Source organism: Buteo buteo, chromosome 20 (assembly GCF_964188355.1).
Source record: "Buteo buteo chromosome 20, bButBut1.hap1.1, whole genome shotgun sequence".
Lineage (NCBI taxonomy): Eukaryota > Metazoa > Chordata > Aves > Accipitriformes > Accipitridae > Buteo > Buteo buteo.
Window position 1 is genome coordinate 25,857,193 of NC_134190.1, and position 27,506 is coordinate 25,884,698.

Here is a 27,506-nt window from a genome sequence, read left to right on the forward strand (position 1 = left end):
AAACACAATTTTTTCAGCTTTTTCATCTGACCTATGTTAAATGCAGCATGTTTGAACATGAAACAAATTTTTAAAAATTAAAAATATTGAATTGTGACTTTTTGAACCAAGAAGGAGAATATTTTCATAAATATTTGGCTTCCTTACCAAGATATACAACTCACCTTTAACAGGGAAATTTTTCTGGATAAAAGAAGTTGTAATGTTTTAACAGTTCACATTGTTTTATTTATAAAAAAGGCCAAAATGAGAAAAAAAAAAGTTGTAAGTGGTATTATTTTCTATATTTGTTTAGGTATTTCACAGGCCCAGGAAACACAGAAAGATGTTTTCGTACAATCATAAAGTGTTGGCTGTTGTTTATTGTCACTGCTGATCTTGCACACTACTCACTGATGGAAAATTGTAGTATCTGATGTAGGAACAGCTAAATATGCATTGACTGTAATCTGACTTTTCCTGTGTTATAGATGTTATATGCTGAATTACATAATCTAAAAATATTCAAATTGTCTTAAAGTAATAATAGATTTCAAACATACTATAAATATTTCTAATGTAAATGTTGGAGAGTAGTTACGTCAGTTTTAAAGCATTAGGCTTCCACTTTATTTCAGCTCTATTTGACTGAGAAACTTGGTGCTATGCACTGCAAATAGTTGCTGACATCACGAAGATCCAATCAGATTGTAAGGTACTTGATGATTGCACTTAACATTGATTGTTCAAAATATATTAAATTTCATTTTAGGCAGGTAATTTGAGGTGATGGGCCAAATAGGACATCCTTGCCTTAGATAGGATGGTGGCATGATGTGAAAAATTAAGTTTTCTAGGCCCTTAATAAGTCAATGAAAGATTAGACTACAACCTACCATTTCCTGGTAGTTCACCCCATACCTTTGCCATTAACCTGGCTGCCATTACGTAGGGAATACTCTTTTGGGTTTTTTTTCAGGAGGTTGCTGAAGCTCAGAACATGTAGAAACTGACACTGTAACCTTATAAAATTGTTTAATTTTACTAGCTCTTATGATTCAGATAACAATCTGTGAAGCAGCAAAAATCTAGGAGAGGGTTCTTGAGAAAGTACATGCAATTGAGAAAAAAATTCCTGTTGAAAGTCAAACATAAATTATAAGAATATACTTGTGTGCATAGGAAACCATCTTTATGAAGATTCAGGAAAGATTTGACTCTTTTGTGCTCAACGACACTATTGTATTTTTTCCCTTTTTATCATGTAACCCGCTTTAAAAAGACACTGAATGATGTTACTGACTAGTTTTTCCAGCATTGCTGCTGAAATATCATAGTGGTGACAAAGTGACTATTAAAATCACCTGCCCAGTTCAAATAACCAGAGTTCATATTAGTGTCCAAGAGTCAAAGAAATAGACAAGATGCACATTTTTGCAGTGATCCAAGAAAGTTTGCAGTGACTACATAAAAACCTGTGAATATTAATGATATTAATATTAATGAATATTAATGGTTTTCAAGAGATAGTAACGAGATCAGCAGTGTGCCATTTTTAGTTTGCATTGCAGTTTTAAAAGTGCCTTTGGATAACAATCTGAACTTGATAGGCTCTGCTAGAAGTAGAGAAAAGATTTAAAGGACTTTTCAACATCTTTCTTTGCACCCTGCCTATATTTACCCTCTTTTCCACCTCTCTTCTATTGCTTTCACTTTTAACTTTTCAGTCTTAGCCAAGAAAGTGAATTATAAGCTCAGTTTGCTCAAATCACTACAGTCATTACAACAGAAACTTTCGACACCAGGGAACAAATAGTATTTCATTATAATTAGGATTTGTCAATACTACAAACACAAACTATACAGAATTTGATTAAAGTGCTGCTGTGTCTTAACCTGGTTGTGAGGTGATTCTGATTTGCAGTGTAGACAGTTGGCCTTCTTTTATCTTTTTCCCTTTATAACCTTCTCCAGTCCATTAATGATAATGGGATGATCTGATCCTTTCCATTTTATCTTGGTGAGGAGGTTGGAGGTGTGCACCATGGAGAGCTGCTGAATTACTGTCACATGATGCCAAAAAATCAGCAAGAAGATAGTAAATTTCATTTTTGACACTCAATTTTAATCCATAATGTTACACTATATGGCCAAACAAAAGGCTAGTTTAATATTAATTTTATTCTCTTCTTATCAAGATTTCTTACCCTTGCATGCTAGCAACTTCAGTTGTTTCAGTTGTTTCTCAGTGATTTCTGTGAAGTCCTTTACCAGGTATGCTTGTGTCTATGTTTTCATTTTCCTGATCTTGACATACTTCATTTCCAAATAACATTTTGCCCTATTTACTTCCAGGAAAAAATAAACAGAACAACCAACCCTGTGGACACAGGGAAGTGTTTTATGTCTCTGACAACACAAAATGATATGCCAACTATGGTTTAAAAAAAAAAATTTAAAAATATTAAAACCAGCATTTTGTTTCTATCCTAAATAACTTGTAGTTCTTACCCTTGTTTTTGCTACAAATGTAAACTGAGCTCTTAAAAAAAAAAAAAAAAAAAAAGATAATGCAAGCCTATTAGCTGTCATGAGAATTCCTTCTGTACAAAAAAGAGGGACTTGAAGCCCCTTTTGTGATCTTAGGAAACTCTTTGACTTCTGTGGATGAAATCCTGGCCTCGCTCATTGAGGTCAAACTGCTGTTGAGTTTAGGATTTCTTTTGCAGTGTCCAACTTCTGCATCTGCATGCTGGAGATAAAACTAATTCTACACATCAAAGGGATGGGAAGAGGCTTAATTCATTAATTGTTCTAAATTGCTTTGAGGTCTTCAGATATATGCTGTGGAGTTGTTATTGATTTATTCAATTTATGAAAGCCAGTGGTAACTGTTCACGCCAGGTAGAGCACACAGTTGCAAAAATTAACATTGCTAATTACGTGCCAGAGCCCTGAGTTTTCCCCCGCTGGGGTCTGGCTGCCTGTGCTCAAGGCCAGCTCTGATGTGGAGCAGCAGCGGGACCTGGGGTCAGAGTGCTGGGCAAATTGCTCGGAGAGAAAAGGCTGTGAGAAGCCTTTTTGGCATCCTGCTCCTCTTTGCACAGGAGGTGCTTTTAAGCCCAGATGCTTAGCCTTGTCTTTGCGAGAGCTATCTTACAGCTTCGCCTGTGGTCACCCCTATGTCTTGCTGCTCCTGACCTGTGGACTTGACCTTCCAGCTTGACCTTGGACCTTGTGGCTATGGGCTAGCCTGGTGATCTGAACTGTCAGCTGAACCCCATCACTGGACCTGCTCTTTTTTCTTGAGTCCCATGGGATTATGCCCTTTATCTTTGAGGGTGCTGCCCCTCCTGCCCTGCTGTCACTCAGCTGTCGGCTTGCCTTCTCTTCTGGAGTAGCTGGTTCCAGCTGCTCTCTGCCTCTACCTGCAAAAGAGTTGTAGCACATACCGTGGACTGCTCATCCCCCTCTGAAAATAAACACATAGTCATCTTGTGTTTGTAGACACATGTCCGCACATAGACGATCTATTTTGGGGACTGTAATAGTAATACTTTGAGTTTTCTCTAAAAAAATATCCACCAGGTTGTTACAAATTCTGGAGCCAGAGGGGAACAACTTCTCAAGATAGTCATTACAAAAATAATCTCCTTTCTTCTGCTTGAGGAATAGAATTTTATTGCATGTCCAGAAAGAAAAAGATTGTGGCTCCGTAGCAACTCTATCTTTGCATTGTCCAGGTTGTTGACTGAATGATGGAACCCTAATACTGATATCTTAGTGTGTTTTGTTCTGAAAGCTTTGGAAGACAGAAATTTAAACCAACCCTTAGGTCCAAGGAGACATGACCTTAGTGAATGCTTGTGACTCCACCCTGCTCCCCTTTTTAAAAAGAGTTACTGGTTTCATAACTGTGGTGTGCAAGAGGTACTTCCACTGAACTTCAATAAGTCACACTGCTATTTTTTTGAAGAAGCAGTGATTGTCCAAACTATCTTGCTGCACTGCGATGCACCAATTAATATTGTGGCTGTAAGGAAGCTTTTTTGTGCAATTTGCTTAGTCAATGAAATGGAGAGAAAGACTCTACAACAGTTAAAGAGAATTTAGCACTTTGAAATATCAGCCAAAATATCTAGCAAGATGTTGTTTTGCATGGGTGGAGATGGAAACATGTGGAATTGACCAGATGGAGCAGAAAAGATGAAGGACAAAGAGAAACAACTTTGCTGATGCATTATGTGAATTTTCAGAAACTTCTTTATATGGAGTCCATTTGCTGGGAGTTCTGCAACTTTGTGGATCACGCAAGAGCTGCCAATGTCAGTGTAATATAAGATATATCCATGATATTAAGAGGACCAGATCTTGTAACATCCATGCAAGATTCCTGCTACATTGTTTTCTTTGGGGACCATACAGATGGAAGCCTATTTTCCAGAAATTCCCAGTAGAGATACAGTTCTGTAGTGATTGATTTGGAAAGAGATGGACTTTAAGAAGTGATGAAATTCAAGAGTAATATAGCATACAGGTGCAACCCAGACTGTTACCAGAAGAGAGTAAGATAGTTGAAAACAAGTTCACACGTTCATCACGTAACCCACGTGAGCAGATGATGCTTTTCTTCCTCATAATAACAAAGTGCTTTGTATATGAACCGGACCTCAGAGATCTCCTGTGAAATTCACTGGGACAGCAGAAGACCAAGACATCAAAGTTTTTCATTAAAGATCAAACACCAACTCATAGCTCTGCTTCGCTTCAGGAGCCTGAATGTACTGCAGCCCAAAGAAGGAATGCTTTGAAGATCCTTCTATCAACAAGACCAGCAAGGTAACATTAAAGTGTATTAAGTAACTTATTCCTTTCTCCAATGATAGGAATCTCACCAGATCAAAACAAATTATAATACTAATGACATTGAAATTCTGCATATTCTTTGAAGTAGTGACTACAAGCAGGAACTACAGCCAGCATTTATGCTTCCTAGCTCTTATGTGAACATGATAGCTGTGACATAACGTTTATAAGACAGTGTGGTTCAACTGCTAAAACATTACAGATATTAAGATTTATTTTTTTTTAATCACAATCCTCACCAGTTAAACTGCATGAAGAATAAAGCTGTTCATTGCTTAAGGTAGAGTCTTTGTATTGTCCCTTACTCCAGCATTGCCCTGAAGACACAGCAGCAGCTACCAACATCCGCAAGCTTCCTGCAGAACGTGGCAAAGAATCTTTTTAGTATACTGATTAACTCACTGCAAAGGCGTACTGTCTTAATGCCATAATTTAAAGGGCTCTACGTGGACGCAAAGTACCTTGAATTTGTAGTTCACTTGATAAATGATCATAGCACAAGAAACTAAAGATGCTTAAAATGCTTCAAGATGCTCTTCTTTAACTGAAAAAAATTACAGTATTGTGATCTTTTAAACAGGAAGTTTGAGTGAAATACCATTTTTTGTTTGGTTGGTTTTAATTATCAAATTGTTTTACGGGTTTGGACAGTAATCACTGCGGGTGATAATTGCCAGAATGTCAACATACACAAGAATCTAGCTGACTTATTTGTACTCCAATATCACATATACAGCAAATTTATGGTATTTTGCCTGTAGCTACCATTGCTTTCTCTTCTGAGCACACCAACCATAATCATTCTAGGTACTGAGCACCTCCTGAAGGTCCAGACTTTCCTAGCTTGCTTTGGCTTTAGATCTCGGACCTTTCTGGAAGAACATGACACTTTAGAAGAATCAGTGCTGTGTGTTTTCCTATAGCTGCATGCAGTACCCAGCACTGTCTCTTACATGAAATACACAAGCAGGAAACATTTCTTTCTTGCTTTGCAGCCAAGACTCTCAATTTTTGTAGTTTTCTCAGTTAGATTTGCACTTTGTAATCTCAAATGATTTTTGTCCCTGTATATCTTAGGTGCACCACTTTCCCGAGTATTACAACAAATCATACAAAATGGGAGTATTTTTGGAGAGAAACACTTTTCTTATTAACTGCCAGAGGAGCTGCAATGCGTGAGCTGCTAGCAGGAAGCAACCTTTCACAGGTTGGTTTTCGTGTCATTTGCAGCAGGTCAGACTGGCAATGATGAGCTGATAAACAAAGTGATTTTTTTTTGTTGTTGTTCTTCAACTCTATTTATCCAAGTCGTGCTCCAACACCAAGCCTCCAATAGTTGGCAGTACCAGCTTCAAGGGCTTCCCTCTGCTGCACTGTCAGTCAGGCTTATTAACCCTTTGCTCCGAAACTGTCATCTCATGGCTGAAACACAGGGGATGCCAGTCCTGTGTTACCAAAGAGAATGTGTTTTTTCCTTTAATTTCAGTGAAAAGAGTAGGACTTTTCACTACTTAGCTAGTGTTCTGTAGACTTTACAGAACTCTAATTTCCATGCCTCATATTCAGCTTAGTTGATGATTTCTCTATTGACAATTCATGCAGAGCCACTGGGTGGATGATGAGGTTTTTTTCTGAGCTGAACAAGTAATGAGGAAATATTCTGGCAAAAAGTCAACTACTTCATAATCCATTAGGGAAGATAGAAAAATGTATCTGTCAGTTTCACATACTGTGCAATACATTTCATGCAGGTTTGAACATTATTACTCCTCATTCAGAAATTGGAAGATGGAGGTACAGAGGGTACCCTGCCCACTCCCCAGTTATTCACAATTTAATTCAGTAAAATCATTTAAATGGCACATCTTGTTGGGGAAAAAAAATTGTTCCAATTAAGTAATTGTCAGAGTGTCATGAAGTTATATCCATAGACATTTGTTTTTATTAAATGAATTTCCAGAATAATACCTGTAAGTATCATCCAAAGTATTTGAATGTTAAAAGAATCTTCTGTAATGAGGCTGACTATATGAAAGCTTTAATATAAATAGGACTGTTGGAGAATTGTAAGCCCCGCAGAGGAATGCATACACCGTGATAAGAGAGAAATTCTTGTAATTAGGTTTACCAGTCCATGTAAGAATGAGGTCAAATGTTGCCATTCAGCCCTTTCCATATGTATAGCAGTAAACTTCATTCTTAGAAGTAATATACAAAGGCTTATTAAACCAGCTGTATCATGCTAATAAAAAGGACTGATACTTATATAAAAGAACTATGTTGTTACTCATTACATTACAACACAACAACCCACTATAAGCAAAATACCCTCACCATAATTCCTCTCGCAGGAGGGAGTAACTTCTCAAACTGCATCAATTACTAATGCCGAAGTCATAGCTGACTCCTACTGCAGCAGTTAAATCTTAGCGAAGAGTTGTTTTTACTGTGCGGTAGTGGGCAGATCTTAACTCCCTCTACTGGGTTTTGTGGTCTCTAACCTGGCAATATGAAGTAGTTCTCAATCAGAGAGCATGTCTATAGTATATTTTTAAAAGATAAACTTGCATACTGGATTTAATAGAAAATACATGTGGGCCTCATTTTAATCACTGAACAAAAATAATTTTTCTTGGAAAGTAGAACCACTAAAAGCTACCAACAAACATTAAACCCTACTAAATCACAGAAATGCATATATAAAACCGGTAACCAATCATGAAAAGAGCCATTTGGCAATGCAATGAATTTGCATCATAAATGCTATGCCAGTTTAAAAAAATGTCCTTTTTATAAGAGGGTATGCTCTGCTGTTTGCCCAGATACTTTTGTAAACATACGCTGAACAGTATTGATGGGGTGTATAGTACGCTCACTGTACTTCAGAAAGAAGTTGTTTTACTGGAAATGAAATACATGACTTTAAGAGTTTTACAAATACTGTAGAATTTTATACAGTTTAAATCTGTCACAACAAATTTCTATAACAGGTTGCGGTTTTTGATGTGCACTGGAATTTTTATTATAAATTGAGTGATGGGTACATGAAAGGGAATATAACAATCTACAGTTCTTTCCAATATCTGACAAAAAAATTAAAATAAAATGAAATGCACAGCTAGCATACACTCATAATGAAGAAAATAAATCTTTGAAGAATTACAGTGCTGTAGCTGGTTTTTTAACTAGCAACGTCACAATTTTTAATTTTCTTTTAAACTAACATTTGTACCATTATAAGAAAGTCCACGGAGAATACAGAATACCCTTATTCATGATCTCTAACTGTAGTCCAGGAATAGTACTGCATAAATAGTTTTCCCATTAGCCTTTGCAAAACTCATGTACCATGCCTTTCAAGATCTGGGACTTCATGAAAACTGACTCTTCATGCTGCCCATGAACACACAGTTCAGTGGAGATGCATGTCATCAGTGGCTATTTTTTTCTCTCTGGCAGCAGTTTGAAATTAGAATCTTTCTCAACCAGAGCAGATAATTCTCTGTTCTGGCAAGACTCTTGTCTAAACAGTAGAAGAACCGAGCTCATTGCAACAGCGTCTGCCTCTCCTTCTGCCTTCCTCGCTATAAGGAAAGTAGGCATTACATGTGCATACTTTCCTGAAAGATCAGTATTTACTAACAGGTGAATCCTTTGCTAGCAGGGACAGCAGTACTAGCTAACTCTGAAGGTGGTACATTTTTGAAAATTTTTTCATGGACTTTCTTGTTTCTGCCCTTTTTCTAGAACATAATGAGACCTCATTGACCTACAGTCAAGGCACTTGGCAGTTAAAGGAACAACAGTTAAGATGATAAGTGTTTTTCTTGGTTTAGTTATAGAGAAAAGCCAGGATTTAATTAGTCTGGTGTCAGAAACAAAGAGAAGGAGGTGTTATTCAGATACCAGCCCAACAGCCATGCCAAACAAGTACTTAACCTCTGCAGCTGGTCAGATGAGATGAACCAGACAAAGTGGGTGCATGTGGTCTGCGTGCTATTGAGTAAGAACCATGTACTTAAATACCATGTACTTAAATCATAGTACAGATTATGATAGCAGGAAAAGCAAAAAGAGAATACACCTTGGGAGTGCTAAGGCTAGACTACACCGAGACTATTCAATCACAGATCTCTTAGTGTGTTATTTATGTCCACTTACTGCTTTTTACCAATGAAACAAATGATGGCAGCAAGTATGTGGCTAGAAGCAGCCACATATATACTGAAACTAAATAAGCAAAATGTTTGGGAGGGGACAAGGAAAGAAGAGAAGTCAATGTCCAAATAAGAGAAGTCACACTACCTTAGCTACAGTTTGTAAAGTAGAATTTTAAAAGTTACCAATTCTCTGGAAAGTAAAAACCTGCAGTGCTTTAAAACACATAGTTGTAACTGTTTCTTCAGCAAGAATTGGACATAATAGCAAGGCTACTGGATCTGTCAGTAGAATTTTGCTGGCTGCATGACTTCATTTGAATTTAGGTAAAATGCTTTTGTTTCAGTGTTCAGGATTCCTTTGGTTGGTAGTGCTTTCTACTATATGGTGTTGATCTCTTTCCCTGAGATTGTCTTAATCTGTAGTGAATACATTTGAAAATTGTGAGAAAGCCACATTGTCCCATCACTTGTAAATTATTAAGAGTGGAGTCATATCTGTCCATCCTGAACCATCCTTTTAATGTTACAATGCTCTGTCCTTTTGAAGATCAGTGGAGGAGTCTGAAAAGAAAGAGGAACTGACTGCTGATATCAGACTGTCTGAAAGAAGAAACTGGTTGAGGTAGGGGAACGGCATTGGTGATACCTTTTCAGGCATGAAAAGTTGGGAAGGGGAAAGATGAGTAGTCAGAATCATTGTTAGGGAAGAGGGGGAGTGAAACTGTGTGCAAAAGACTCAAGAAATACAGTGTGGGAAAGGCAGAGACATAGGAACGGTTTTGGTAAGCCAGGTTGAAGAATACCTCAGAGCTATAGAAGAGGAAAAGACAGAAGAAATATTGAGAGAAGAAGAAATGGTATCTTAGAAGAAGGAGCAAAGAAAACATTGTTATGATCACTCATGTGATGAGCTCTGTGTTTTGTGCTGTTCTCAGCTATGAGTTTCTGGAAGACTGGGTCAGAGGGAGACTCCTGAAGGACATGGGCAATCCCTGGGAAGCAGTTGAGTTTGTTCATTGGGAGCAAAAGTTTTAGGGCCTGCAGCAGGGAAAGGAGAGAAGGAGGATCCTCCTCAGAGGAGCAGCAAGTAGCCTGACAGCCCTCAGGGATGACTGAAGGTCCAATCTGGAACATGCCGAGTTTGCTATGGTTTGGAAAATTATTAAGTTGCCTAAAACTACACCTGGAAGCAAAGACATCCTGGACAGGGTTATCTGTAAACCCTTCTTTATTTCTGTTGTCTGATCTAATTTGAACTTTCTCTATTTAAAACGTTAATTACTTTTCTTAAATAAAAGCAGGTTTTTCTGAGTTTAACCTTTTTAGTCTTCATTGGGCTCTCACTACAGGGTATCTACGTCAAAGGTCTGATGACTCAGATTATAGTATCTTTTTGAAAGACACTGAATTTACAGGAATGGAAGGCAAGTGTCTGTGAAAAGAGGGGAAATAATAGGGTGGAATACAAAATGTATGTTTTTTGGAGAGCTATGATCTCACCTGGAGATTCTGATCATACGTTGAATTTAAATAGTGTGGATGCTTATGTACGGTGACTTTGATTTAGTCCTCAGGTGGATTATTCTGGATTTATATTATTTTAACCTATGCTCACCTGTTACTATGCTGAATTGATGTGACCACAGTTTTCTTTCAGTAGTATCTGCCAAATGTAGTTGCCTAAGACAAAGCTGTTCACTGTGTACATCGGGGTTTGATCCCCTGGGTCATCTGTCAGCGATATCCATTACTGACACAGCAGTAAATAGTTATATATCACGGTGCCATCTCAGCTTTTTGCCTCTCCTTGGTCTCAGGGCTCTTGTTGTAACACTTCAGATAATTCCTTATGTGGTGGATTGCTTTTAAAAAATGATGGCTATTACAACTCAGAAACATTTATCCCAACATGTTTCTTCTGTTCACATATTTGTTATATCTAATGTAGCACAGGGTAAAATAATGTTTTTCTAACTATGGATTTATGAGCAAAAATCTTTACATTATTAATGGAAGGGATGTGCATAAATTCCCTTGTGCACTGATGGCATTATATTTCCCAGAATGTATGTGCATTGCATGTCGTTTGGTGCTTTGCTTGGCTAGAATCCTCCCAGCCATTTCTTCAGTCCTCTAAAATCCAAGCCATTAAGGTACCATCACATGCACACGGAGACATTTCTGAAAAAACTTTCACATAGTTACTGTTGCTAGGTAAATCACTCCCTTGACATCCATGTATTTAGATAGTCTTCTCGCTTTCTTTGTCTCAGATCTGACACAGTGACATGAATTTGGGGGGCGGGGATAAGGAGGTATGGATGTAGCCAAAGCAACTGCTGAACTGTGGGAATAAAAGAAATAAAGTGAATTTATTTAATGTATTCTAAATATATTTTAATTATATCTGGACAGAACTTATTCATGCATTGACTGGATATTTATCAAGTGCAAGGTTAAAGAACAGCAGCTACAGCTGAAAAGATATTTAAGCATAGGTCAGTTCTGGCACTACCTAACTGTTGAGAAATTACACTCTCCAGACTGAACTTGTCTGTAAGTTTTTCACTCCTAATGTAGTTCTAATCAATACTTACATGTGTTTTACGCACCTATATTTATGTGCATCTGTATTTAGGCCAGTTTCGGATGATGTAAACAATGCAACACATTATTTGTCCATGTCCTGAACATGAAAGCTCCAGTTTCAAAACTGAGACATGAGCATTGATTTCTGACTGTTAGGATTTACAGGATGAATACATAAGGTAGGCTAAGGAACAAAAAAGACAAAACATTGTTTGAAAAATCTGTGGGTGGTGAATGAGAGAGGGAAACCTCTTTCATAAAGGGAATATTAGACTGAGTTGACCTTTGATATTCTACAACAGTTGTCTAGACATCCTCAGAGCCATGGAATTAAACAGGCTTGCAGTAGCACATTGTTTCTAATACTGACTTTCTGTACAAGGGTAAAATGCACCCTTTGTGAATTTTTGATGTACTTTTAACTGTATTGGTGATACTTCTAATGGATAAGTTACTATTCACAGAAAGCAAGATGTGTCTCAGCTTTTATAGAGATTTCTTAGCCAATCCTTTTCAAAAAGTAGATGAAAACCTTAGGATTTGGGTCTTAGTAACATGACTGGTTGTTATGTAAACAGTAGCAGAAAAAGTCTTTCCTGGAACTAATAGATAAAATAAAGGTAAAGTTCTAGACCAGCTCATCATTTAAATAAGATTTTAATGAAAATATGACAAGGCAGTTCATGTGATGTCTATCTTCTGTCCTCAAAGTCTTTCTAATTTTTAACCTGAACCATTTGATCAACTCCTTCCTTTTTTGTAAGCCCAAAATATTAAGTTCAGAAGCAAGAATACATATTGAGAGACTTGGGATGTTTGATTTGCAGAGTCAAAAACATTATTAGTAAATGGGATTCTTTACGTCGCTGTGTCACTGACCAACAAACCCCTTCAATGGAAGATGGCTCAGAGGAGATGGGTGAGGAGGACGTGCCCGTGAAGCTCAGGGAACAACGCCGGGTGTGACTGAATTTGCCACTGCACAGAAGCTGACTCTATCTCAAGGCAATGGGGACCAGAGGGAGGCCTTCGTTTTAGATAAACAGCTATCAACAGTTCAGGGGGGCAACTGGAGGTGTAAATGTTTGTCCCTGAGTTCATTAAAGGACTGCGAATGTCTCCCTGAGTTACTCAGGCCAGCATGGTGGAAGTGAATACATGGCTCACCCCAACACAGAGTATAAAAACTGAACAACTAACAAAAGTATTCCAAAAAGAGCAATGGGCATGAGCTGGCTTCAATCCATGTTTTCCTTCCCGGCAACTGAGACACCCAGCACCGTGATGGTGAGTGTATTATACAGACCGGTAATGGGGATCACATTGGTATTGTGATTGAACCGTGTATTGCAATTGCCATTTTTTGCTAAGTGTAACTTACATTTGTATTATGTTTTCAGTATATTTTGCCTCACTGCTAAATCAGAAATCCCACGTAACATCAACTACCTTCAAACAAGTTATTGTGATATTAAACATTACACCCTCCACTCATGGAATATCTAAAAGAACCTGGTCAGAGACTCTTGGACTCTGACACATGGATTTTCTGCCCATTAAGCGGTTCATTTCTCTCTGTTAATGTTCCATTTGTGATTGTTTAAATTTTAGTTACATCAGTAATAGTGTAAATAGTAAGGACATAACTGAGTATTTTTTTATGCATGCACACACACACATATATGTGCTATATAGCTAAATCTATAAATTAAAAACGCTAATTAAACGTAAGCCACATACTGTACTATTTTTCTTCATGATCTGTCAAGATGACATTTTTAAGGAATCAAAGCACTGCTGCCAGAATTTTTTTTTTTCTGCTTTCTCACTGTCTACATTCATCTTCACAAGCTGCTCATCTAGAACACAAAATTTGGTAACTTTTCAATGTTGTCACCTGGATCATTGTTTTTCCTCTTTGAGGTTTAGTTTCTCTGATAGAAAGAAGTATTATCTCAATTTGGGGATTTTTTTTTTTTTTTTTAGCCTTACTGATTAAAGACAATGTAACCTTCCCAATCTGAGTCTTTTAATTCAGGGGGTTTATCCACTGCCAAAAGAAAAACTTACATTAAACTTGGGTAAAAAAACTGCAACTGAGTAACTTAAATGCCCGGTAATTTCAAAGTGGTTTGAAAAGTGCTACTGACTCACTTACATGGGACATAAAATATTTATTGATATTTAAAAATAACTAGAAGGGAAGAAGATTCTCTACACTTAACCCTTCAGCATTTTCTGCAACACGTGGTATCATATTACAAATAAGAAAGCATTCTTCTGAACAAAAATAGAAGTATTTGTCCCTAATGTCCCATCTGAAGCTTGTGAATCTTTCTGAGATCTTCCGACATCCACAAACTTACCACCAAAAGGCACGTGGTCTCTTTCCTTCCCTCCCCATCTCCCCCCCACACCACCCCTTCCTAACACCTTTGGCTTGCTATCACTGAAGGGCAACCAGTTCTGGATTTGAATGGAGCTAGGGACAAGACAGCCCTGGGCGTGTGGGGGGAAGAAGCAGCCCCGGGAAGATCCCTGGAGCCGCGACCGGCACCTCAGCGCGGAGCAGAACATCTCAGCTGCGCGGGCGAGCGAGGGGAAGCCGGGCTCACGGCTGGGCAGGACCACGCAGTGGGCTCCCGTGGGGTGGCTACGAAGAAGAAGTCGGTGGTCATTCACCACGAGTTGCTAGTTGTCACAGGTATGCCTAGGCTCATTAGGAACCAGCCATAAGCTCCACCGGTTTGGACTTTTTTTTTTCACTGCCTATGTTCTTCATGTATTAGTAAAGCATGTAACGTCCAGATATATTCTTCACCGAGGAGTGCCGGTTGTGATTTAAGGTAATTTGAGAACAATAATGGTATTTCTCTTGGGTGTGGCAACTCCGTAAACCAACAAATGTTACCACTTGTTCCAACAAGCAATAAAAAGGCAGTCTTCACCTTTGGCAAACAAGAATCACAAAGAGAGAGGTCTCCAGAGTTTGAAAATCTGGTGTTGTTATTTATACAGGCGATTGATAATCTTTAAAACGGGCCTTAATTTAGAAGACAGGACCCCGGAGTATTTAATTCCTTTGCGGAACACTTTCAGGTACTCTTAATAGCAGCAAGCTAGGGAAAGAAATATAGTGGTATCATACAAGTTGTCCACTTAGTATTTGTGGCTACTTAACAGACTTCATTAGGAGCACAAAGCATGGCTTGATATTGCAGCAAGCAGAGTTCAGTTTATATAATAGGAAATAGAAGAGGAAATAGAGGAATAGAAAATAAAGCCATGTCTGCAGTGACTGCGAATTCTCCATCATTCAAGACCTTTGGGAAGAGGTTGTATAGCAGTATCTGTCAGGAATTTTGTAGGTACACCTGACCCTGCTTTAGGGTAAGGGAATGAAATACAAGACCTCATTTACAGTGTTTCAACAGTCAGCTCTCAGGAACTGTAATACAGATTTTCCAACAGCAGACCAGAAGCAACATAAAAAGCTAAAAGCTGAGTTAATTTGAATGGCATGCACCAAGTGACGAGAGGTAACAGCATTTGGCTTTTAACAAGTGTGGTGTTAGTCCTTCATAATGCTTTTGAATTTATATAACACCTTTCATCTCAGAGCACTTTCCGCATTATTCAGTGCATCACTGGAAAGGAGTTTCTTCTGAATTGGCCTGTGGCAAGGATAGCAAAAGCAACTATATACAAGTGAAACCCTGTGCTGTTCAACATTTTTTAAAAATTATAATTATTATTATTATTATTTTAGAATTTTCCAACAACCGCTGTCCACGAAAGCGAAAGTATCTACCTTACAGGCATGAAATAAATAAACGCTGCTTGTATATTGATGTTTGGATTCAAGGATATTATTTAGTATTTGTTACTGCTGTAGGAGCCCTCTTAACAAGTTGTTTGCAGCTATGCTAGACATAAAAAAGATGGTTTTTTTCTTTACTTTAAACCACATATAGTTTAAAAAGAAAAACAGAAAACATAAAGCAACAAAGACATTCATGAATGTTCTAAGAATGAGCGATCATGAGCCCCCAGCTGTGTACCTCTGTGGAGTATTTCTGTAGCAAAAGTGAGTTTTAAGAAGGGTTTTCACTGTGGATGCCAAATTGGTTGTCCGTGTATTTATGTGTTTACAAAGAGCTTGCCACAAACCCAGGAACAGAATGTCAGCAAAAGCAAGGGTACGTCTTCGAAAGAAAATTGTTAAATTGCAGTAAAGGTTCTGCTTTGCTGAAGTGGAAGGAAAAATCAACATCCCAGTAGTGTGCAAGAAATGCTGGGTAGAATACGCTGTGAGAAGAAAAGCAGTTAAGTTTGTTTGACACGTTTGACAATACCAGTCCTTATGATTTCTGCCTGAACAGGATAATTTTCATTGTATATAAAAGGGAATTTCTTGAGATCGGAAAAGCAAGATGGCAGTACAGAAACCATGAAGTGATGAAAATATTCTCCATAAAATCGTTTGTTGGAATAAAGAATCAAGTTTGAATTTTAAATATATTTTAAGGGAAGAAACAGGTTCCATCAGAAATCTCTTTCTCAGGGTGCATGGTTTCACTGTAGTGAAAGGTTTCACTAACCTTGGACTTCAGATCCATTTCAGAAAGCTTTAATTTTTTTTTTTTTCCCCTGAGACATTATGCATCTGATTATTTCTTTAGTCTGTTATTGTGTAGGATCTACCCTACATATTTTCTCTTTCTTCATAACTTTCGGTTTATGCTCCCCAAGAAATTTCTTATTACTTTTTCAGTCTATAAGATCTCCATCTTGATTGTGTTCTGGGCAATATGAAACTTGACTACAGGAAGGTATAATGATTCTTACCAGGTAAAACAGCTCTGCCATCAGCCACGCAGGAAAATAAAAGGATTATAATTGTGGAATACTTTATTTATCCAACTTCCCCAAATTCCCCAAATTCTTCTTCTCCCTCTGTCTCCACATTTACCCAGTAGATGCTGAATGCACGTGCAACTGCCTGGTGAAAAGGATACGTGTTATTTTTTGGTTTGGGGGGCTTCAGGGGAAGGGGTAATTCCCTGGGCAATGGAGTAAAATAATCCATTTCTTTTGGTTTACTTACCTATAGTTACATTTTCAAAGCACTGTAGAGTCAATTGATATTTACCCTCACTTTTGTGGGAAAAGCTCTTGCTGTTATTCCAGCCTTACAGAAACAAAGAGAAATGTGACTAACGAGCAGGATTTACACCGCTGACAGTTTTTGTGTCTTTCTGTGTTTAATTATAGGAGCAGAGACTTTGATTCTCTTCCAAAGACCCATTTTAGTTAAAATAAGCTTTGCCTAGGATGAATGAAAGAACTCTTGTTGATGTCAGTTGATTTCGTCATTAGGCTGAGTGTATGAAATAAAATCTAGCATATTTCCATACAGGTGCCTTTAACCCTCTGCCTAAAAGGGCAACACAGGTAGCAGATTATATATATATATAAAATATATATATATATCTCTCAGTGTCTAAACCTGTTTCATAAAAGGGAGTGAAAATAGCAGTTTTGGCAGCAGTTTCAGAGGGCATTTGTTTTGTTTCCTCCAGCCTTCTATTTGAGATGTTTCTAAAGTTGTTTCAGGCTAATCTGTTTTTCCTAGGTGTCACAGGTTGGGGTTTTTAATATTTTCCCACAAAGACTATATCCATCCATTAATCTGCACCCATACTTTTCATATTAACTCCTTTTGAAAAAACATCATATTAATGACTAGCAAGATTTTTTTTTCCCTACTTGTGCCTCAGCTAAATTTCCACAGAATATGTGGGGTTTTTTCTTGGAAATTCAGCTAATTTCTTTAGGAGGTTTTGTGGGTTTTTTTAATTAGTCAGCTGGTTTCTTACTGTCCTTTCTTGGTATTCTTCTGATAAAAACTGTCTCAAAATCACTTAGAAAGCACTTAGAAACCTTGGTAAACTTCTCTTCAGTGTCATGTGGTGCTCTGAATTAAAAACTGCCAAGAAGTAATTCTCCTTTGAATATTTAGTAGTAGTAATCATGGCAAATGTTACTGTTCCACTTATTGTTTGGACCTGTATCTGTTTGTCTTGCGATGTATAAAATGTATATTCCAGGTGTCTCTTGGAAAAGCTGAGGATTTCCTAAGACAGAGTGTTAAAATAGTACAGGACATATTGCATGGCTTTACCTTGGGCAAAAAAAAGACCATAGTGAGGTCCCTGACATTTATCAGACACTTTTTCACATGCCAAGTTCAAGTGAGCTGGATATTTTTCAAGGATGTTTAAAAATGGCAGAACTGTGAACAGATTTTACTACTATACAGCCCCATCTTCTAGTCACTACTCTCTTTGATTAAAGCTAGTGGGAGTTTTGAGTGAGCAAGGGTTGTAGGGTCAAGTCCACAGTGTTAACAAAACATTGAAGAGAGAAGAATGAAAGTACTTAATGACACAAACACTTCTGTGAAAACTCTGCCATCATTGTGTCCTTGAGTGAAAAATATAGTCAGTCAGCTGTCAGGCTTTTTATAAGTGCACATGAGCTGGGAAAGGCCAAAGACTGCCCTTGATTTGTGTGCTCGCCGGTGGAGTCTGGCCACAGTCGGGTCAGAGTGTTTCCTTTAGCAACGCACTAGATTTAGAATCATAAAATCATTTAGGTTGGAAAAGACCTTTAAGATCATCGAGTCCAATTGTAAACCCAGCACTGCCAAGTCCACCACTAAACCATGTCCCTAAGTGCTACATCTATATGTCTTTTAAATCCCTCCAGGGCTGGTGACTCAACCACTTCCCTGGGCAGCCTGTTCCAGTGCCTGACAACCCTTTTGGTGAAGAAATTTTTCCTAATATCCAACCTAAACCTCCCCTGCCACAACTTGGGGCCATTTCCTCTTGTCCTATTGCTTCTTACTTGATAGAACAGACCAGCACCCACCTCACTACAACCCCCTTTCAGGCAGTTGCAGAGAGCGATCAGGTCTCCCCTCAGCCTCCTTTTCTCCAGACTGAACAACCCCAGTTCCCTCAGCTGCTCCTCATAAGTCTTGTGCTCCAGACGCTTCACCAGCTTTGTTGCCCTTCTCCGGACACGCTCCAGCCCCTCCATGTCTTTCCTGCAGTGAGGGGCCCAAAACCGACCACGGTACTCGAGGTGTCACCTCACCAGTGCCCAGTACAGGGGGACGATCCCTGCCCTGCTCCTGCTGGCCACACTATTCCTGACACAAGCCAGGATGCCGTCGGCCTTCTTGGCCACCTGGGCACACCGCTGGCTCATATTCAGCCGGCTGTCGACCCTGGGGATTGAGGAGCTGAGCCATTACCTCATCCCTATCTTTCAAAACAGTGGGTTAACCAAGGAGGAAAACCTATACATGTTTTCTGAAGTCTACAGTTTTAAGTTAAATTTGGTTAACTATGAGTTAAATCGAGGTAAAACTCCTGAAGTAAATTTGCCTTGCTGATTACTGATAGCTAATCTGAGTATGAAGATTGCAGTCCTAACCTGGAGGATCTGGAGCAGTGCAAACAGAACAGCCCACATGCCTTTCTCACGGGACACTCTGCAGAGGTGCCAGAGGACAAATATTGTGTGCATCTGATAGTATTGGAAGGCTTTCTCATTTTCTGTTCCTCAGGGTTTGACTTTATTTCATGTCATGATGCATATTTACACATAAAAAGTTAGAAATAGGCATGGGCTAAAAAGTTTGTAAAAGGATGACAATATAGTCCTTCATCGACCTCTATTTTAGCAATCCATGCAAACTGCCACCCTTATTTCAATGTGTATCTGGGGTTTAGATAAGAGGCAAGGGAGCCAAACTTAATTCCTGACACCTTAAGTTGTTGTTGGTTAGATGTGGAAAAGTCGCCAAATGAAGATAAAGATGCCATCATCTCTACTAATATTTTTTGGTCATGCAGCATAGATGCTTCGCTGTTTGCACAGACCCATTTTTAGTTGGAAACTGAAACTGCAGCAGGCTACTGGATTGTATTCAGGAGAAGACCAAGGCAATCCACAGCCTCATGTTTCCTTTTAAGTAGGAAAAAAAGCAGTACAGTCAGAAGGCTGGGGTAAAATAAGTGCTGCTACTGTATACATCCTTGTCACAGCTGGGGAAGCTCAGCTTCCAGAAAACAGCTAATGTTCCCTCCGTTTTAGCAGTGTTCATGTTGTCATGGCTATGCCCTCTGAAAAGTTTTACTGTGCTGTGGATCAGTGTACTGAACACACTCATTTTTGTTTATCTACACTAATCAGCCTCACTTAGCATTTAAAGCAGAATAGTTCAAGCATGCTCATAAAAGTACAGCTTTGCTGTTCAGGCAGTTATTGCCGTCTCATAAATTTTCACTCAACTGGCTGTACTTTCTGAAATGTATTGTCTGCAGCGGCCTTGTTTCTGCCGCAGTACAGTTTCGGTTTTAAGTTGATGTATATTTAAAAAATTGCGCTATTATGTCTCATGATACTGACAAAACATCTTATCCCCCCGTACTCTGCCACGCGTGCCCTAATGTAAGGCAGGAGAGGGCACAGCGCTCCCTGCGCCGTTTTGTTCAGTGTGGAGAACCATTAAATGTGCTCTCTGTGAAGAGCAGGCTCCCCACGTCATGCGCAAAGGCTGAATCTCTTATCAGGATTTCTAGGTACGCTGAGCAGCTTTCCTGGCTACAGCCTGATCTACAGATCTGGAGCAGTTATGTGAGCTGTTTGTAAGGTAGTCAGTTTTTCTAACGATATATTTCATCTGTTTGAAAGTCTCAGTATTTTTTTTGAACCTTTCTGCTTCAGGACATTCTCCATTAGTGTAGTCTATTAATCTGGTAAATTGTTTGGGGTTTTGTTTTTCTGTGATTTTCAAGATCCGCTTATTTCATTTTTCTTAGCAATGGGGAAGAAAACAATTAAAACTGATGTATTAAATGTAAACAAATGCACTGCAAATTAAAAAAAAAAAAAGAAAAAAAAAGATGGGGTGCACTCCTTGGGCCGATAGAAATTCTCTGTGTATATGAAGGCACAGTAATTTTCCTAGCAATGAAAAAAAAAAAAAATCCTGAAGTTAACATTTCAGGGCTTTGTGTTCTCTCATCTTTTTGCCATACTAGAAAATTTTAAAAAGTAGTGACACTGTTTCAAATATTCATAGGGTAAAATGTTTTACAGTTGATTTATTATATAAGTTTTCAAGTTCCTGCAGAGGAACTTGTATGGGTGCTTTTAACATTAGGACTGAATTACTGCCTGACGAGACACCCTTTCTTTAATGGAAACCTCAATGGAGCTTCAATGGAAAGCTTTTCTTTACTTCACATGAAACTAACTGTGACAAAGATCTTTCCATAAAGTGTGATCTAATCTGCCTGCAGTACTTTGTCCTTCGATCATAACCCTTTGATGACTATTTGGATCGTTCCACAATTTTCCTGCAGAGCTCTATTTCATAAAAAATAGACAGTCACTGCTGTGAATTTTTAGAAATGTTTTTCTAGTCTTTCCTCAAAGTTTTAGTGTTTTGGCAAGCATGGCTTTGACAGCTGTGACAATTTTGAGAACAACATCTATTGAAGAGGTGTAGCACTGATACAAAACAATTACTCCAATAATGCCAGCAATGTGTAAAATTACATCTATAGATTTAAGTAGGTAACTGGTCATATTAACATCCACTGGCCTCTTCAGAAGACCTAAACTGACCGTTAACTTGGAAGACTTGCTAGACCGTCATTTAAAGAAATTGTTGAAGAGTGTGAGAAGGTCCTAGTGCCTAGCAAGGTCTCTATCGAGGTTAAGAATTGCTATCAGGTTTCTTATTATTTTCTGTCACTGTACTGTTAGAGATTGCTTGGTTTCCATATTGTTAGAAGTGCTAAATGGGTGTTAACCTTTCTGTCATGTAGACTCCGATAGCCTACCTGATGTCACCTGAGCCATATGCCCCACCTACCAGTTACAAAGAAATATATATGTCAGAAAATTTAAAATTAAAAAGCAAAACAAAACAACAAAAAAAACCCCTCCTATTATTTCAAAGAGCTTTTTCACTGTTGTGTTCTTTTGATCAGCAAAATGTCTGAAGCATTTAGCAGAGGTTTGGAAGTTTTAAGTTTAACAAATATTCTCCTCTTTTTTTAAATTAAACAATAAAACTTTGCTAGGCATAGCAAGAAAAGAAAACTTCACAAAACAAAAACACTCTTACCAAGTTTAGAAAGCAAATAACTCTTGTGCTGTAGTACTACAGCATTCAAAAGTTCTTTCAGATCATCCTCTAGAAAGACTGTTATCTACTCACAAAGTGCAGAGTCAGCAGGTCAGTTCTATTTGTTTTAATTGATTTTGAAATGGTAGGCTTTTGCACAGGAAGCTGCCATTGGAAATTATTGTTGCCACGCTTCTTGCTAGGTGTAGTAAGCCTGCTCTGGCTAAGTCTGGTGAGCTATTTAATGAACAACACCTTTTGATTAATTTGATGGATACTTACAAAAATTATCAGTATGATGTTACATACCCTGTGAACCGTTCTCTATTTAATCCTAAACTTCTTGCATTTTATATACTTAAGAAAATATGAAGGTGTTTAATACATATGGATTTACGTTGAGCTTAGTAAGTGTCCATACTCTAGACAACAGAGGTTACCTAATTCTTTCTTTTAGGAGCTTATTATTTTACGCCCATATCCTATAAAAATATACATGTATCCTTAACTTAAAGAAAGACCTTTAAAGAATGACCTTTGAAATAATCCCATTGAGATCAGGAATGGTTGGGAGCCTAGGAGGAAAAGGACTAGTCAGATATACATCATTTTTCTTTATACTTAAAATCAACTATATTAGTTAACCGTGTGTTTGCCATTTCTTACTGTTCCTAAGCATTTCTTTTTCTTCAGCACCTCTTGTGAATCAAAATGTGAATAAATGCATGATGATTTCCTGTTACATACACTGGACATTAACTTCAGAGTTTTGTTCAGTGCTTTGTTCAGAGTGTTTAAACATATTAAACATATTAGCTTCTATGTATTTTATCATACAGTTCAGTTCACATGGAAATGGGAACTCTTATGACATCAAACTAGGACTTGCCTTCTTTTAAAATAGCAATTTGATTTTCTGGGTAAGGTACTACTTCCCTAATTTTGTCAGAATCCCATAAATAGGGATTCCCACTAAGGCACCAGGTCCAAAGACATTGCTTTGCATCAGTCATGTTTGTGCAATAGTGTTTGTTTGAACAAGCCTTTCTCTGTAATTGATTACAGCAGTGGAAAATTGCCCAGACAGGTGGGTGTGAGAGAGGCAGTCTGAGAGGGAATAGTATTCCTGGGCCTTATTCTTTTTGTTGCTGGCTGCTAAAAGAGTGTATTGCAGAAGAGAAAGCATCTTTATTTTTAATGATAGTGAAAGTACTTTCAAAACAAGGGTAGCAATCAGCCTTTACATTTTCTGTCACCTGAAGAAATGGAAAGAGTACACGAAATATTGAGTGATTTTCAAATTTGTGAGCACTTTGGGACAATACATATCATGTCAGGCAAAAATCTGTTCACTTGACTGGATCCATAAATAGACATGAGCACCAAGTTGAAAACATAACTTCTCAAGCCCTCTTCTTCCCGGCCACTAACTTTCCCAGACAGTCAGGAGCATGCTTTTCTTGTACAGCACGATGCAGATCAGAGATCCTGAAGCAAGCACCAAAAAGCTGGCTCTGGGCTTGGAAGCAGTACAGCTTCATCAGCTTGGACTGACTTGATTTAACTATTCTACTTTTGGACTGAGCTCCTTTCTCTACGCAGCCCTGCACTGTGTAAGTAAATATGGATCTGTTTTCTGATGCTGGACTGCATTTCAGAAACATACTTGAAGCATCATCAGGAAAGTTCCTTTAGGTGATTCTGTGCATATGTATAGCTGGACACACTCAGGACTGCCTTGATGGCACCAAGCAACTGTCCCTTAGCTGCTGCCGAGGACTTCAGCCGCTGGACTGCGCTGCCGCTGATGTCCAGCCCCATGGAATTTCCCTTGGGCACTCCCCGTGGAGTTAGTCTAAGCAGCTTAAGCACCTCCGAGATCTGGTTTAAGCAACACATAGTGTTCAGTGCACAGGAAAGGAGTATACGCAATCTGTACCATTTTCTGTCGCTCCGCATAAGTCAGAATGATGTGTTCGGCTCCAACATGAGTGGAAGTCAAGGCAGTTTTGTTTATATCTGTATTTCTCCGTAACCAACTAGGACACTGAAATCTTCATTGTAACTCAACTCAGACTTTCACATTGATACCGTGTCATTTCAGACGACTTTCTTGACAGCCTAAGTGAAATTTCCTTCTAGTAAGTCTGTAACTTTGTGTTGTTTGACCTAATCAATATATGTCCAGTTAACAGTTCTGATACAAAAGTACATGAAGTTGCTTTTATCTGAATTATCTCCTGAATCAGTTCCAGTAATCTCAATGTACCACTTCAGCTTATATCTTATTCTCTCCTTCTCCGCCTTTCTCCTGCTGCAGCCCTGGAAATGCAGCCCATCTGTTCTTTGCTATTATAACATTGTGATTTACAATAGTACCTAAAGCTGGTTTGTTTGTTGTTTGGTTTTTTTCCCCCTGATGCCAGCATTTAACATTTAACTCTTGAGGCTACGGACAAGGTGGAAGTCAGTCATTGCTACTTGCAGTGTTTAATGTTTGAATGTTTCATCTAATGCAGCAAGAAAAGTACCCACTCTAATCTTTACGCTTAATTACACTATAAATAGAATTTTAATTGCCAGAACAAGAAAGATGATTCTTATTCTGAGATCATGAGGTAACATCAACAAAATCCCATGTAATAATGTCAGTACTGCCCCGCTGCAGTGTTAAAGCAACCCTAACAGTATTAACTGTTGGGCATTTTTCAAGCTAGAAACATACCGGATTCCCTAGGCATCAGTTAACATTTAAGGGTTGCATCATTTCTCTGTCCAGCTTAATCACTGCATACACACCTCATCTCACTTGATTTACAGAGTTTTGACTGTTCACTTTTATGTTCTCCAGGAAATTTAGGGGACAGTGGTATCATCTCTACCCCCAACCCAAATAAGACCTCGGTCTGTTCAATCAGCAGTCAGAGATGAATGTAATTTACCTTAAATCAGGTTTTATTACTTCTACTACTCTATTCTCAAATGATTTCTCAATGATTCTGGCAGGGAACTAAAGTAACAATATAAAAAAAATTAAAAATGTTTATTATTTATTTCTTCAGAAAAAGAAGTTCATGATGAAAGCAGGTGACTATGGTTCAGTCTGAGATGCCCCCTGTTCCCAGATTTATTTTCTGGCTTGAAGGACAAATAATGTTCTTTTATTGTGTCTAATAGGCAAGTTGCAAATCTCTTGGTACAGTATTCCAGGATTTATTTTATTGTAAATAACTGCTAACATGATTTAACAGAGAAATAAAAAGTTACCTCTGTTCTCTCCTCTATTAAATTATTTTCTCACATGCTAAATAGTAATGCACTTGTCCAAAACAAAAACATTTTCTAAAATTTACTCTTTCCCATGTGCGTCATGAATTACTAACTTTTGCTATTGTGATAAGACTCAGTGTATTTACTACACTGATATTAGGATATACAATGCAACAGTCATTAATTTAGTACTGTTTGAGAAAAAATGGCATCTTTTCTATTTCAATCATATAATTGTCTTAAGTATTCCAATGTTAACTACATTAAATACGTTGGCTTGAGTTTCAGCTTTAGTAATCTTTTTATTGATAGCTGTAAGACACAGCTACTAATAAAACAGCAGCATACAGGTTAACCTTTTCATATTCATTTCCTAACATTATGATAAAATAAAAACTTTATTTAGAACTGAATAAGCTGCCCAGAGCACAGATGCTTTGTGCTTCAGTTTACTACCCATCTGCTCTTTGGCAATAGAGGTATGAGCCTTACATGGGGCATACTGAGAAGGGTGCTCGCAACACAGTGCAGTGAGAATTTTGTATGCAATTTGCTGCAACTTGAATTGGAAATTACAGCCATCAGCTTACCTCACTAAGATGAGAATATCCTCTTCCATAAGGCAGAAGAGGTATTTTTGAAACTCAGGCATGCTAGTCTGTGTGTTCTTCTCAAGGAAGATAATAGATTCAAAGGAAAGAAGACATAGCATATGCTTTGTTCTATCATCATGAAATAAAAATGCTGTATTTCTACCTGCCCTCATTCTAAATTTGACACCCCCTAAAAATATTACTGAGAACTGCATAAGCACAAATTGTCCTGGTGACAACTGTGTATTATTGCCCTATAGCAAGTTCTGAGCTCTTATAAGAGCCTATGTACCCCAAATAGTTGGGTCAGAGTAAAACAAAGCTAAAAAAATAATTATAATTTAAATGTAGGAACAAAACTTTAGAAGACAAGGACAGAAGGACAGAGTAGCAGATCAATAGATTAAGTGAGAATAGAAAGAACTGATTCCACTTAAAAAAAAATAAATTGTTTGGGTAATAGAAAAACAGGAAAATCTAGAGTGTAACAGGTGGCCCTGAAAAGCAGAGTGGAAGTTCACTGGAACAGAGAATTGCATCAGTAAGATACAGAAAAGACCAAAGGCAGTAGATAGCTATGGAAAAGCGAGTAAGTTCTGGTGGTAAACACTAAAAGTGAGCAGTAGCAGAGCAGGAGAAGTGAGGCATGAGTTGTGCAGCTTACAATTAAATACTGTCTGTTGTGTTACAGAGCTGAAGAGAAGACTGTGAAGAGTTGTTTAGATGATGTTTGAGAGCTGAGCTGCAGCATCCAACTGCATGGACCAAGAGTTTTAGTCTCACGAGGGTATTATTAGCGCTTGAATGATAGGGCACAGGCTATCGACATGCTTGAGGTACCTGTTAAAAGGGCAGCCTAGACCTGAGGAGGAACTGTATGTATGGGCAGAGCACCTCTACGAGAAGACGAGTCCTATTAGCAATTTACTAGCTAGCTTACAACTGGTTGCATATGACTTTTGTGTATTTTAGTTCTGTGTTTCAAGAAATTGTACTGTGTTGAATGCACCTAGTACAGAGAAGGCGTCTGAAGGACATAAATCAGTGAAGCCGTTTCTTTCTTGCCAGGCTTCCAGCTATGAAGGAGAGCGCCATTATGTGCTCTGGACTGGATTGTGCTGGAGTAATTTATTCATATTCATGAATATGTGAATACTTTCAGCCTGTGGTTTGTTCCTGCCATTATCTGATTACTTCAGTCTTTTTCTGGTTACATTTTTCTCAAGCTTTTCAACTGCAGATGTTTAAGGGTAGTTAGGTGCTTAATTGCTGTGGAAGATCTGTGAAATACCATTGTAATAGATATTAAATACAGTCTTTCTCAGTTTGGGATTTTTCAGCACTGACCTCTTCTGTGGAGAAAAGTGAGCAGCAGATTGGGTCAGATTGCTAGATATATTTAAATGCAAGAATTCAAGGAAAGACACTGTGCTAACTGACGATGCAGAAGTTCTGTACCCCTCCCTTCTATGGTACTCAGGATCAAAAGGAACCGTATCAGCATTCCTGCTCTTGCTTTTAGAAATGCAGCTGTAAAAGTTTGATTTGCTTTTGTTATTTAACGGCTATGCAAGACGTGATCATAAAAGCATTGTACGTTTTTAGGAAAGAAAAGAACATTCTGGTTTTATATTCTGTCTTTTACTCTTGGAAGTGGTGAGTTGTCCCTTACTGACATCTGCCTTTGATTATCACTCATCCCAATGCACAGACAACCTGTTGGAATTGTGCATTAATAGTACAGCATGTACAGAAAGATGTCACCAGGGTTTTCACGGATAATAAGCTTTTTAAAATATCTGTCTGATTTCAGACATAAACCTGAAAAGGTATTAA